The following is a 13,343-nucleotide window of genomic DNA, read 5'->3' as shown; positions in this document are numbered from 1 at the left end:
ATCACGCATCAGGCGAACGAGAGAACCGTTCGACCATGGAGACAGTTGAAAATAACCGGACACTGTAATGCATTAAAGAAGACGCTAGCACGCTTTCACCACAAGCCGGTATGATCGAGCATCGGTTGAAATCTTTCGCGAGCGGTATCTCGTATTTGTCCGCAATGCATTGGTGCTTAAATGACACCAATGTGTGTCCATGAGGGACATAAATCTACAAACAATATTTTAACAAGATTTATTCAAAATTGACGGTTTTAGAGGAGGGGGATGGGTCCTCCAACTTTACAGCTCGGAGACACCCAGGTAAGTCTTTCCCGGAGTTTCATGAATAACACTTTGCGGACTTATCGAGCGGAAGTGGTTTTACAGGCCGGTATATGAGTTGCAGCTGTTTCAAGAATACGAGCCCTGGAATAGATTACCTCTGCCTCTCAGACACACAGATTCTCTCACTACATTCAAGACAAATCTCAAAACACACCTCTTTCAGCGCAAGTGATTTTCCCTCCAGCATCTCCCCACCCACCCCATCCCGCCCCACCTCACCCCCTACCTAGTGCCTAAAATAACGTGTATATATATTTTCTGCGCTTTGTGTCAGCACTGTTTGTGTGTGTGTAAATAGTATTGTTGACACGTTTTTATACAGTAGCCTTATGTGGTTCTTGTGCCTAGGCTGTGTATTGGATTGTCATTGTATGCCTGCATCATTAGTTGTCAGTAATTATTACATGTGCTGATTGTTCTCTTTGCCTGCGCGCGTATAGTATGTTGGTTATGATTGGTCATAGTATGTTTGTTTATGTTTGGTCGTTATCTTTGCCTGTGCGTGTATTGTATGGTTGGTCGTTTTCTTTGCCTGTGCATGTATAGTTTGTTGGTTATGTTTGGTCGGTTTCTTTGCCTGTGCGTGTATAGTATGCTTGGTCGATGTATGTATTGTAAAGCGCTAAGAGTAGACATTTTTCTAGAATAGCGCTATAAAAGTTTGCATTATTATTATTATTATTATTATATGTGACCCTCCACCACGGAATGAGTCGCATGTCACCTTTGCATGATTTTTATATTTTTACATTTTCTAAAAGAGATTTTGAAACTCTATCCAGTGGTGAAAACCGTTTTAGAAAAGAGCGAAAACTTTTTGAGTTATAAGCCTGTGTCTAAGGTGATCCTCACACTGATACCTTACACCCCCGGACGTATATAAGGCCTAAAAAAAAATGGGTGTGGTTACGGTAACCCGACCTACCCTATTTTTAGGGGCAGACCCTATAACTTTTTATTACATTTGTCAACAACAAAAAACCGAGTGCAGAAAACGCAATGAAAGCGAAAGCGCTCCGAGTCGCACACTTATTTCCCTGTCAAGTAGATTTAATTTGTACACATTAGAAAAAAAAGTTTAAAAAAAAAAGTGATTGCCTACCTTCCTACCCTATTGTTTTTGGCTATGTTACCTTAACCACACCTTCTTTTTTTGTTGGCCTAAGGCTTAGCGCAGAACCCTGCGAGGTGACATCCGACTCATTCCGTGGTGGAGGGTCACATATGACGTCAAAAGAGAAGTGACGCACAAATGTAAACGTCATCAGATTATTTGGCCCGATTATTTTACCCCAAAGAGAAGGATGAGGAAATCTTTCGCAAATAAAACTTGGAAAATAGTTCCCGCCAAAAAAGTCGCTGAACCAATCAAATTGCCAACGGAAACCACTTTGACAGAGTGAGACCCGTGGATGATGACAGATGTAACTGCAGTGTGCCCGCTCCCCTTCTGCAGAGGCATGAGGCTAGAATTGACCTCATGTTGTAATGCATGTTATAAGCAATATTTGAGTAGATCTAGTGCCAATTTTAGGCCAAAATAAAAGACATTGTTGAAGATTTGAGATATTTGTAAGCTCTCTCTCTCTATCACTGTCAGTCTTTCTCTCTCTCTCTTTCGTTCCCCCTCTCTCTCTTCTCTCATGGTCTCTGTTTCTGTCTGTCTGTCTGTCTCTCACCCTCAGTCTCCGACCCCTCTCCTCTCTCTCTCTCTCTTCTATCATGTCTCTTTCTCTCTCTCAGCCTCCAATCTCTCTCTCTCTCTCTCTCTCTCTCTTCCTTTCAATTCCCCCCCCCCCCCCCTACTCTCTCTCGATCTCCCTCTTTTTACATTTAGTCAAGTTTTGACTAAATGTTTTAACATAGAGGGGGAATGGAGACGAGGGTCGTGGTGTGTGTGTGTCTGTCTGTCTGTGCGTGTGTGTGTGTAGAGCGATTCAGACCAAACTACTGGACCGATCTTTATGAAAGTTGACATGAGAGTTCCTGGGAATGATATCCCCGGACGGTTTTTTCTTTTTTTCGATAAATACTTTTGATGACGTCATATCCGGCTTTTTGTAAAAGTTGAGGCGGCACTGTCACACCCTCATTTTTCAATCAAATTGATTGAAATTTTTGTAAAGCAATCTTCGACAAAGGTCGGACTTCGGTATTGCATTTCAGCTTGGTGACTTAAAAATTAATTAATGACTTTGGTCATTAAAAATCTGAAAATTGTAATACATTTTTTTATATAAAACGATCCAAATTTACGTTTATCTTATTCTACATCATTTCCTGATTCCAAAAACATATAAAGATGTTATATTTGGATTAAAAACAAGCTCTGAAAATTAAAAATATAAAAATTATGATCAAAATTAAATTTCCGAAATCGATTTAAAAACAATTTCATCTTATTCCTTGTCGGTTCCTGATTCTAAAAACATATAGATATGATATATTTGGATTAAAAACACCCTCAGAAAGTTAAAACGAAGAGAGGTACAGAAAATTAAAGCGTGCTATGCAGCACAGCGAAACCACTACCGCGCTGAACAGGCTCGTCAGTTTAACTCCGTTATGCACAAGCGGCGGACTACGGTCATTGTGAAAAAATGCAGTGCGTTCAGTTTCATTCTGTGAGTTCCGAGTCCACAGCTTGACTAAATGTAGTAATTTCGCCTTACGCGACTTGTTAACTCTATGTCTCTCTCTCCGTCTCCTCTCTTTATCTCTGTCTGTCATGATCAGTTTGTCTGTGTCTCTCCTCTCTTTCTATGTCTGTCTGTCTGACCTCACCTCCCCTCTCTCTTTCTCTCTCTCTAATGCAGCTGATGGTCTCTGTGTCAGTGTCAGTATGTATGTCAGTGTGTGTCTCTCTCTGGGTCTGCCCATTATCACGTCATTGACTTTCAATTGGCGGGAAGTCTTTTATGGGGCCTCAAACTAAACTCTGATCTCCTCGGATAAGATCAATTTTTTCTACTGAAATTGATCTTATCCCAGGATCGGTTAACGTGTCCCTCGGATAAGATCACGATTTTTTTTGGTCCCAAGGGGGGTCACCTTATCCGAGGAGTAAGTGTATCTATATATATATATATATATATACGACTTGTGTCTGTCTGTCTGTGTGTGTGTGTGTGTGTGTATGTGTGTATTCGCCATGCACGGCCAAAGTTCTCGATGGATTTGCTTCAAATTTGGTGGGCTTATTCAGAGAGACCCCAGACACAACCTCATCGATGAGATATTTCAACATGTGTCTCAGCGCGCAGCGCTGAACCGATTTTGGTTCCACCTGAGCTACCCGGGCCCCCATACCAACACACCAAAGCCAAAGTTCTCGGTGGATCTTTTTCAAATTTGGACACCGTATTCAGCTACACCCCGGACACAATATCATCGATGAGATATTTCAACAAGTGCTCTCAGCGCGCAGCGCTGAACCAATTTTGGTTTTTCTGTTCATTTCACCATTCCCAGTAACTCTTCCTTATCTTCTCCAGTGTTTTGCGTTTATCTCCCTTCCTTCGTGTGGCTTCAATCCATATTCCCGTTTCTACGTTACTATTTTTAGAATGTCACTGCGCTGTCCAGAACGCTTCCCTTGCACCCGTAAGTTGTTCTTACTGTCAAAGTGAAAACTGGTCGAATCAATTTATAGCCACGCGAAAAATACACTGTCACCTATCTCTATATATTTATAGATATAGATATACATACATATATACGGCTTCTCTGTGTGTGTGTGTTTGTGTGTGTGTGTGTGGGCAACACCTGTGGATTTAAGAGTTCTGTTTGTGATGGGGTCTAGCGGCTTTTGTCTGTCTGTATAAACTTCAACAATCTCTTGAGAAAGTAAAATCTCTTCAGCGGTTAAAAAACCAGAAGGGGGAACTTACTCAAGCTGTCAAAATCACTTTTTTAAAGAAAACGCTACCAGATACAGTGAAGATAGTGAAAACCTTCTTTGCTGTCGAACCCTATGTGGCCCCAGTCAGAAGGTGTACTAAGTGCCAGAGATTGGGACATGGCTCCAAACAATGTAAAGCCAGACAAGACAAATGCCCAAGATGCGGTCAAAAGAAAGACCACCCAGTTGACAACTGTCCAAATGACAAACACTGCCTAAACTGTGGCGGTCCCCACTCGGCAGCTTACTTAGGCTGTCCTGAGCTAGTGCTCCGAAGAACAGCAAACAAAATCCGAGCAGCCAAATACATCCCATATGCAGAAGCAATAAGAAGAGCAAAGCTTGAAATAATGAAAAAACAAAAGAAAGACCCAGACACATCTAATGACTCTGATTCAGAAGTCGATGAGTGCTGGGTGCTGAAAATGGCAGGGGGGAAAAGTGCTCCTCGTGGTGCCAGCAAAGCAAAGAGAAACCTGGCTACCTCCCCAGCTTTCGTGGCTGAGATTGAAAAACAGGATTATAGCACTATCTGGCCAGAACCAACAACAAGAGGATTATAGCACTATCTGGCCAGAACCAACAACAAGCCGCATACGCACAGGAAATCAAGGCGGACCAAGCAACCCTCGTAGTGAAAACCCCATTTCAGAGCAAAATATCGCCCTCCAGAGACCTGGACAAAGAACTGACATAAACCCTATTAATAATGAGTCTACTGTTGCCCAGAAACTAAAATCAACACACAATGTAAAAAAGGCCCCCACAAAAGCAGCAGACAAAACAAAGACAAACAAACAGCCAACAACAAACAATGAGAAAAGGGTTGCTGATGCAGAATCTCAAACTTCCCCCACACACGATTATGATGACTTGTTCATGGATGAACCAAAGTTGATGATTGTTGAGGAAGATGAAACACAAAACACACCAAAGCCACAGTCCGAAGACTGCCTCAGACAACATATTTTAAAAGAAAGCTATGCAAAGATGAAGATGATGAGCGCCGAGAACTGCGGTGAGGTGTTCAAATTCGTCACTGGCATCCTAGCTGCACTTATTGAAGCAAAAACGAATGAAAGCCCCGAAAATGTTCTGACACTTCTGACAGGGCTATATACTGAAATATTTAAGCCAAAGGAAAATCCAACTCCACCAGCCTTAAATAAGATACTTTCCACTCAATGCGCTCTTCTCGGCATTCAGGGAGGCAGATCTGTAACAGAGTCTCAACCCCTTGACAACACAATGACATAGAGAGTTGAGGGGCAGATCAAACGGTCACAACAGACTTTAGGTCTTCTGTGATTGAAATGGATTCAAGAATAAATATACTGCAGTGGAACTGTCGTTCCCTTAACACTGCTCTACCGTACCTTATTAATTATCTTAACCAAAACAACATGTTCAATGTATTATTGATACAGTCCCCACTCTGTCATGCGGGAAAACTCCCCTTCATATCTGGTTTCTTTTACCCACCCGTCACAGATTATCAGGTTGATGATACGAGCGGAGCACAAACTATCAAGTACACAGTAACCTATGTCAGAGACAATCTGAAGTACAATGTTCACCCAACCCCTGTTCCGGCCGACACAAAAATACATTCAAACCTAGTTGAACTTCTGCTGAATGATGGCCCATCCATCTTCTTATTAAACATATATAACAGAAACATTACCAAAGGCCCGATTTTCAGCTGGCTCCCAGAGCTCGACGGAAGACGCACCTGGGTGATCGGAGGAGATGTTAATGGCCGAAACCCCCTGTGGGATGCCAACTTCCCCGATCAGACATGTGCCGTGGGAAAGAGCCTTGCCACCTATATAACGCAATCAAATGTGTACTTACTAAATGACGGATCAGCAACCAGAATACCCGATATCTCAAACCAACACCCCTCCGCCATTGACATAACCTTGGTTAGTCCCACTCTCGGATTAACAACGGACTGGTGCGTAGTGTCAGATAAATTAAAAAGCGACCACTTACCAATCATGATATCCATTATTGGGAAATCACCACACACAGAGCCAGGCCCAAAAGCCTTAAAATACAATTATAAAAAGGCGGACTGGGCATTTTTCAAGGACGCTGTCACTAAGTCTGCCGATGCACATACCCTCTTGGATGGCAATCCAGAGTCCCAAGAAAGTATCGACAACAAATATAAACAGCTAAGATCAAACCTGCTGAATGCAATGGAATTGTCAATCCCCAAAACAAAACCTTTTATCGGACCCAGTAGAACTGATCAGAGCCCATGGTGGACAGAAGAATGCAGAACAGCCATCAGGTTAAAAAGAACTGCAAAAGAGAAGTATGATCGCTTCAGGTCTGCACAAAACCACAACAATATGAAATCAACTGAAGAACAATGTGACAAAATTATAGACAAAGCAAAAAAAGAATATTTTGAAAACATGTCCAGCAAAGTGAGCGATTACAGAGATGCTGGAAAAATTTGGACCAAAATAAGGAAATTCAAATGCAGACACAAGCAGGCTGAACGTCCTCTTATGCACGAAGGAAAAAAATATGAAAGCCTTCCTGAAAAAGCAGAACTGTTTGCAGATATTTTTGCAGCAGCAAGCCAAACAGATAAACTGTTATGTGAGCAGGAACTCTTCCGTAAGAACTGGGAGGATAAACAGGACTTAAACGACCCAGAACTCAACCCTTCCTTAAAAATAAATGCTCCCTTATCCATTCAAGAACTGAAAACGGCTATAGCATCGGTGACAAAAGTCCGATCCGCCTGTGGTTCTGATCCAATAAACTATCAGGTCATACAACATTTACCAAACCAAGGATTAAATCTTTTACTGGATTTTTATTCAACATGCTGGAAGTCTGGCCTGATTCCCACAGCTTGGAGAGAGGCTGTTGTGATCCCCATTTTAAAGCCTGGAAAACCAAGAGCTAACCCTTCCAACTGGCGCCCTATATCTCTGACCTCCCATCTGAGCAAAATCTATGAAAGAATACTAAAATCCAGACTAGAAGATGAAATGGAAAGAAAAAAGGTAATACCCCTGTGCCAAGCCGGTTTCCGTCGAGGCAGGGGTGTCTCGGATCACATTGTAAAACTGTCCTCTAAAATTAAGAAAGCTCTCTCACGCAAGAAGTCTCTCTTTGCTGTCTTTTTTGACATCAAAAAAGCCTACGATACAGTATGGCACCAACGATTGTTGTTCAAATTGAAGCAATTAGGCATCAGTGGTAATATGTTTCAATACATAAAAAGCTTTCTACTGAACAGATCCTTTCAAACTGATTATAAAGGTGCCAAATCATCCACTCGCAAAGTTGACATGGGAGTGCCACAGGGCTCAGTAATAGCACCACTGCTTTTTAGCATTATGCTGCATGACATATCGACAATTAAAACACATGGAGCCGAACTGACGCTTTATGCGGATGATATTGCTCTATGCAAAGAGTATCAAAACAAAACCTATAAAACAGAACACAAATTCTCTAAAGAGTGGCAAACAGCTATAGATAACATTGCGAACTATATGCGGGAGAATGGCTTCACTCTCTCTGCCGAGAAAACTGTATTCGTTGTCTTTACAAACCGAAAACTGGAAGATCGAGAAAAGATACAGTTCTCACTAGATAAATCTGTTGTCTCACCCAGTCAGCAGGTGAAATATCTGGGCGTAGTTTTCACCTCAAATGGACTATGGACTGCTCACTTAAAGTATCTTTTAAGCAAAGCAAATAAGACCATCAACCTTCTTAAAATACTGGCTGCCCAACCATGGGCAAAGTGCCCAGTTATTCTAACAAACATCACCAGAGCTCTTATAAGATCAAGACTATCATATGGACAGGAGGCCTACTTCTCGTCGGCTCGAAAATGGCTTGATAAGCTACAGTCAGCGGAATGTCGTGCCCTTCGGCTTGCCCTCGGACACCCAAGGCATTCAAAGCAGGCCATTGTATACCACCAAGCAGGATTCCTCCCTCTTGACATGTGGCGGCGTAAGTGCTGCGCAGATTACAATGTTCGAGCCAACACAGTGCAAAACTCAACAAAAGAGGAGCTACAACCGCATTACAATCATGTCCAAAACAAAAAGGCCCACTTTGGCACTACTTTCTCCTCACTGGCTCAATTCAATGCTTCACTCTTTAGTGAAATCAGTGTCGACCCAAATGATGTGGCCCAAAACCCCATATCTCGTGATCCCTCATGGACAATGAAAGAAATGAATTTTGACACAGAATATTGCACAGCTACAAAGGATGATCAGTTATTACTCAGGATACAAGCCCTTGAGCACATTGATACTGTATACAAAGGCCATGTTCATGTTTACACAGACGGGTCAGTGTTGGATGACAAGAAGGCTGGCGCAGCTTTTGTAATCCCCAGCGATGACATGACTGGGAAATTTAAACTGTGCAACAGAAACTCGATCTTCTCAGCTGAGCTCCTTGCCATCTGCATGTCGCTTGTTCATCTCAATCTCAAGAACACTCCTCCTCAAAAGATAGCTATTTTCTCTGACTCCAAAGCAGCCATTGAAGCATTGAGATCTAACAAAAGATCAAAAAGACATGATCTTGTCATTGCCATAAAGGAGCTGGCAAATAAAATTATAAAAAAAGGAAGCGAGATTAACCTGGTCTGGTGTCCAGCACACGTGAACGTGCCTGGCAACGAGAAAGCGGACAAAGCCGCTAAAGAAGCTGCCCAAGGCATGGGCGCCTCCGAGGTAGACCTGCCATTGTCTGCTTCTGAGATCAGTAGCCTTACAGACTCTCTTCTCTGGAGAGAATGGAGGAACAAATATATGCACAAGGCTATAAGCTCTGGCTGGCTCATTCGGGAAGCCCCATCAAAACAGATGAACACCTATAATGCATGCCCACGTGTAATAAAAAGGATTAACCGCCTAAGGGCAGAAGCTGGGAGTTACCAATTTCTAGAGCTTAAATGCACCTGTCAATCCGACCTCACCATTGCTCATTTGACTTTGGAGTGTGATTTGAACTCATGCCACTTTCAACCCCTGACTCAGTTTATAAACTCAAATAGAAATATTCTGCCAAATACCTCAAAGGAAAAATTAAGCTATCTTTTAAGTTGTAATAAAGACCTTGGGTGGCAAGGTCCCAAACTTATCGCTGGACTTATGCACACGCACCCACTTGGTCCCTGGATATGAAGAGACATTGCTGCGGCTGACGCCATTGCTTCTCATACAGCTACTATATATTTTTATCAGATCTTTTAAAAATACCATTTTATATCCAAGTATCTCTTAACACCATTTTTAATTAGATGAGCGAGAGTGTGCGGGGGGCGGGAGGGTGGTGAACCACTGTACATAAAGGGAAAGCATATCAAAACAGTGGAGGCGAATTCAGTATTAGAGCTCACAGTCCTGTGTTATAGCTGCCTTGTTTTGTTTAGCGTGTGCTGACAAAACACTAGCCCCTGCTCGTCAAGCGTTAAACGGTTTGTCTTTCGCCGCTAGCCTGCAGGCGAGTTGGCGTTGTTTATCTCTGGTGGCCACTGTTTATAATTCAGAATCTCGGAACCGAGTCTCAGTAAAAACTCTTGGAGAAGTCTGCAAAGCGAAGACCAGAGCTTTTTTGCTATGTATGTGGGGGTTTTGCAGACGACATTTTGAAGCATACGCGTTGCCATGACTGCATCAAAATGTTGTATTAAAAACTTCGATAAAGTATCTCAGTTGCACATTTTAGCAAGGTCAATCATTATGCTAATTTAAAATCGCTTCAAGCACTTATTGATTAAAACCAAAACTGTGAAATATAATCTGCTAACACTTTCTTTTATCTATCTAGAGAGTATTGCCAGGATGGTCACGTGCTTCCGTCTTAAATAAACGGGATTATGTATGCCACAGTATGGATGAACCGAGTTGCATTCACTGAAGTGGCCGTAACACAGGTTAAATAGCAATCTGTTTAACAGAGCTCTGTAAAGCACACAATCCCCCCCCCCCCCTCCCCAGCCCCCCAAACAGATTAACAAAATAAAAGAAGATGATTTTAGAAACAGCAGCCGGGGAGAGGCCCGGGGGGGGGGGGGGGGGGATTAAAGATTGGAATTTAATTATAATTGGATAGATCCGCCGCACTGCCAAGAAAAGTGTACAGTGTTTCACCCACTTTCCCGAAAATATATGCATCTGTGTTAAAATTGTCAAAATGGAGTTCCAACTTATCATCAGTGATCAGACATAATTATGTAGATAGATGATCAATGTAGGCTATATTATATCTCTGTTATCATGCACTACTGACTCAACAACACAAATACTTGCTGAATATAATATCTCTATTTGAAAGCATATCCAAAGGAACCTTTTGTCTCTGTTGATAAATATCGAAGTTCATTGCATTATCTTTACTCTAGACTTGTATTCAGTTTCTCTGTCAGAGCGGCAAAGTATCGTCTGCTACAGACACCGACCCAGCAGTAAGAAAGCATAGGCTCTAGCTGAATACATTTTATTTTTTTCTCGTCAAAAGTAGAAAATACATTCATTCGTAAAGAAGAACTAGGGTTTAGATGAAAAGGTTAGTCAGTGTAATATCATATATATACCAATAGATTAAGGAAGATTTTTCAAGAAAGTGCCGATTGTGTTTTTTGTGGTTAGGCCTATCTTTTATCGCGAGTTCCGACAGTAGCGGCTCGGTTATTGCGGACCAGCATAACTGAGTTCACACAGAACTATTATCAGCTGCACTCAACATGGAAAAAACCCTGTGTTAATTGTTTCAAGACAACCACATTTTGTAACACTACTTTGAAACTTCTGCTTCTTGTCGTCATTATAATCATTGCAAGGGCTCCAGGAACTGAGAAATGTTAAACACACTTAAAACCACGTAAATGTTACAGGAAGGCGCCTTTACCGCCTATGCATGGTGCCACAGATTTCAGCAGCTAGCGGCCGCCGTGACCTTGCAAGGCGGAGCATCGAAATTTGCGCGGAATATTCAAAAAGCTTAAACCACACTCACTTTTTTTTCTTGAAAACAGCATAAATATTGTTTTAAGCGTAATAAGTTTAATCTGTATGTATGCTGGAGGTGTAAATGCACTAACATGCATATTTTGTTGCTTGTAAGATGTAGTGTTCACTTACAAAACTTTGACAAGTTTGGTCTTTCGGTTGGCGGTGTAATGTGATTCTTATGTACCGGTTCGACATGTAGGAAACAGCAGTATTTAACTGATTTCTTCCGCATTGAATGTTTCTTTGTGCAATCAGTATAGAAGATTGCAGAGAGTGTATTCTGATGATTTAAAATGTGTGTATTATTATTAAGCAGCCCTGATAGTAGGCCTACTGACTATGTCTCTTTCTACTAAACTGACTCAGTGTGTGACTTCTTAACTGTGCACATTTTCAGCCAGAAATTCATTTCTCTTCCTTGTCTTGCTTGCAAATTTGTTCTTTCCTGGCCGAGCGATAACATAAACACTCCTGCCAAGGGTTGTGTTCTGCGATGTTTTAGAGCTCGGAAAGGCAGCAGAGGGCTTGTCATCAGCTTTCCCTAAATGGATTGCTTGAGGGCTAATAAGGAAGGGATACTGCTATATCAGTGGTGGTTGTTGACATCTTGTATATATACAGCTTGCTGAATCCTAATGCATGGGCCAAAGAAGGAAACTCGGCTCCACTGATTTGATATGTTTGTGTGCGTGCCTGTGTGTGTTCTTAATCTAAGACAAATGTCGCCAATGTTTTTACAGAGTGACGTTAAATAAACGATTTTATCATTATCATCTGTCTGTATGTTCTGGCATTTGAGAAGCCACAACAGATAATATAGGGCTAAGAAATAAGCTCTAAAATTCTCAATCCCGTTTGACAGGACTTCGCCTTCAAAGGTGATTGTGGTGAACCGCCATGCTGTTTGTCTCTGTCTCGCGATTCACCCCGGCGAAGCCGGGTATTCCTCTAGTGCGTGATATATTGTGTAAAAAATTCCATCTCACACGGCAGAAATTAATATGTAAAACGCATTGAGCATATTATATGATTATGCGCTATAGCAAATGTCCAGTATTATTATTATTACACACACACACACACACACATACACACACCCACACACACACGCACACTACACACACACACGACGTGTTAGCACTTGGTGTGTGGCAATGTTCAATAAACATTTCAATTTCTGGTTGATAACATCTTCGTCTCACTGCAGAGGTAAAAAGTCATTAATTTTGTTAAAATCGAAACCGTAGAGTGAGACAGAGTTCGTGGTACTGACAAGTGTTAAGCGTAGTGCGTACGTACACATACACACACACACACACACACACAAACACACACACACACACACACTCACGCGCGCGCGATGCAAAGGGGGACGACTGATGCCTCGGGTGTCACATTTTACTGCTTGCAGCAGCATACACACTTCGCTTGGTAAGCTGTGGCTTACAGAAGACAAGCTATACTGTTCAAAAAAAGAAACGCATAGCTTGTAATATTTGGTTAATTTAGTTATATGGCTACAAGGATATCCACCAAACTGCAGAAAATGTTTATCTGGTCGTCGACCTTTCGTCCATTGCCACAAGTGAGCTCTGCACGTGACGCATGCGTTATCAGTGGCTACAATGTCAAAATTGCTCATTTGGCATGACCACTCGTCATGCTTCGGTGTAATCTCGTGAAACTCGGGGAATATTGAGCTCTCACCATGTCTTCCAAAACCCATAAAAGCGGATTGTTCGCCACAAAGAAATCAGACGACAATTCAGCGACGAAAGATGGCCCGATTGAGCAGAGAAGACCGCCAAATTGCATTGGGTCGTTTACAAGCAGGACAAAGTCAAAGTGCAATCGCCAGGCACTTCCACGTGTCCCAGGGCACCATCAGTAGACTGTGGGTCAGGTTTCAAGCCACTGGCTCCGTTGCTGACTTGCCACGAGCGGGAAGACCAAGGGCGACAACTGCTGCTCACGACCGCTTCATACGGCTCCGCCACCTCCGGAATCGTTTCCTGTCGGCCTCATCTTCTGTCCAGGCTCTCCCCGGGCCACACCGATTATCGGACCAGACCGTGCGGAACCGCCTGCATGAAGCTGGT

General features: G+C 42.3%; 1 long non-coding RNA gene across 1 annotated transcript in view; it reads left to right on the top strand.

Annotated features, from left to right (window-relative positions):
* The first annotated feature begins 1,018 nt into the window (after nt 1–1,018).
* The window catches only part of LOC138950858 (uncharacterized), a 93,198-nt gene continuing 80,873 nt past the window's right edge, over nt 1,019–13,343 (top strand). The window contains exon 1 of the long non-coding RNA XR_011450835.1: nt 1,019–1,205. This is a non-coding gene — a long non-coding RNA (uncharacterized lncRNA). The remainder of the gene's footprint in view (nt 1,206–13,343) is intronic.

Source organism: Littorina saxatilis, linkage group LG16 (assembly GCF_037325665.1).
Source record: "Littorina saxatilis isolate snail1 linkage group LG16, US_GU_Lsax_2.0, whole genome shotgun sequence".
Lineage (NCBI taxonomy): Eukaryota > Metazoa > Mollusca > Gastropoda > Littorinimorpha > Littorinidae > Littorina > Littorina saxatilis.
Note: the sequence above shows the minus strand (reverse complement) of the source record. Positions and strands in the feature narration are given on the sequence as shown.